At 53.9% G+C, this 2,033-nt stretch overlaps 1 long non-coding RNA gene across 1 annotated transcript; it reads right to left on the bottom strand.

Moving 5' to 3' along the window:
- On the bottom strand, positions 1–1,062 carry LOC308339009. Its single transcript, XR_013966450.1, has 4 exons — positions 977–1,062; positions 515–634; positions 233–304; positions 1–134 (listed from the first exon to the last, which is right to left on the bottom strand). It is a non-coding gene; the product is annotated as an uncharacterized lncRNA (long non-coding RNA).
- Between the last annotated feature and the right edge of the window lie 971 nt (positions 1,063–2,033).

The following is a 2,033-nucleotide window of genomic DNA, read 5'->3' as shown; positions in this document are numbered from 1 at the left end:
GCCACCCAGGTGCCCCTCAACGTTTTTTAATGATGGCTCTGGCTGCCGCCGGAGAGTACGCTGTAGGAGGAGGGCGGAGGTAGGGGGAGCAGCCATGTAGGTGAGAGATGAGGATGGCTTAGACTCGGTGGCAACTAGGGATTTGGAGAGAAGCGAATGGATTAGGAAGATATTTAGAGAGAGGTGAGGGGCAGGGAGTCTAGGGGCATAAGCCACGTAGAATGCCACCCACCTTTCTGGTGTGGATGCCTGGATGGACGGTGGTGGTCTTCACTGGGGTGGACAACAAGAGGAGAAGACCAGGCTTGGTGGTGGAGTGCAAGAGGGGAAGAGAAAGTCATGAGTTCAGTTTGGCCATATCGGATGGAGAGGCTCTGAGCAAATCAAGCCGGCATGTCTCTGTATGGGCGGAGCTCTGAACCGGTATGAGCTGTCCTCTGTCCTGAGTGCCATCCGTTTGCACCAGCAGCACCTCCCCCCCTCAGGCCCTCAGGTGCGATCTTCCGAACCTCACCTGCTTTCTGTCCACCCAACCACCACCTTCCTCATCCACAGGGGGAGTCAGCCTCTCCTCGTCGTCTGTAACGTGGGAGCAGTAACGTATCCATCTCTTGGGGGCAGTTGGGAGCAGTACCTGAGGTAGGACACAAAAGATGTCGAGAAGCTGGTCAGGCACTAGTCACTACCAGCTCTCCCCATACCCTCTCTCCTCCCCACAAGCCACACAAATGTAGTTCTTGAACCTTCTATGGACCAAGTTTGGTGCTGCCCATCTCCCAACAGTCCAATCTCGATCTTACCACACCCCTGCTCAAAAGATCTTTAATGTTTTCCACCAAAGATGGGCCCCTTTCAGACTTCTGTGCCAGGCTGACCCCAAACCAATTCCGAGCCTCCTTCGCCACTCTCTTCATCAGGTCCAGCTTCCGTAAGGCAACAACCACACCTTCCCCAAGCAAGCGTCACACCTACCCACCCATTTTCTCTCCCTGTCCTTCCTCCTCTCCCTGTCCAAGGGCTGCTCCATTTCCCAGGATCCTCCTCTAGGAACCTTCCCCTAAGGCGTGTGGGCGTGAGCTCTGCCTCTTCCAGATTACTACAGCTCCTTCGTGCTGCTCTTAGTTTCTGACACCCCTGACCCTCACTGAGCTTCCTTTGAGTCCTCTGGCTCTTTTTCCCAATGCACCAGCTCACTGAACACAACAAGGTACTCGAGCTCATCACTGTGTCCTGGCGCCTGGCACCATGCCCAGCCCACCAAGGACTCCGTTGATACCCGTGCAGGAAACCAACAGAACCTCAAAGGTAATTCCATGTTGATCCATATCATCTTCCACGAAGGCCAGAAAACAGGCCAGAAGGTCATTCCAGCCTGGGAATGATAAACTTTTTCCCAGAAGCCGTTCTGAGAGACAAAGTCCGAGACAAGCAAACAGAGATCAAAGTGGCCTCTGGGCCCCCTCACCCCATCAGGGTCATGGCAGCCAGCACATCCCAACCAGGGCCATGGAGTAGATTGACCAGGGCCATATCTGCCCTGTGTGCTGTGGCTCATGGCAGACAAGGAGGGCTCGGGCAGGAAACTTAAGAAAATGAAAGTCCAAAAGAGGTCCCTGGGGTTTTCAACTCTGCATCTCCTTTCTTGCTAATAATGCAGAGGCCTTTTCTGTCATTACACGATAGGCTTGGGCTTTGGAGTCTGAAAGATCTGGGTTTGAAGACCTATCCTGTCGCCTGCTGTGAGACCAATGTCCCAGGGACACCATGAGGATAAAATGAGACAGCAAAGCGTTTAGATCAATGCGTAGCACATACTTAGCCCTCCATTACGAAAACACAGTATTCCTCTTTGCCTCCCCGTCCCTGCCCAGGAGGAGGAGCAATGAGGCTCATTTCTATTCTTTCCAAATCCAGATGCGAAGGTCCAGAGGGATGAAGAAACTGTCCTAAAGCACGGGTCGCCCATTACGCATCCCCGGGACCGGCCAGACGGCCTCTGACAGAACCAGCCCAAGGGCTGGCACAGCTAGAGC

Source organism: Martes martes (assembly GCF_963455335.1).
Source record: "Martes martes genome assembly, chromosome: 1".
Classification (NCBI taxonomy): domain Eukaryota; kingdom Metazoa; phylum Chordata; class Mammalia; order Carnivora; family Mustelidae; genus Martes; species Martes martes.
This window is presented reverse-complemented; position numbering and strand designations above follow the sequence as displayed.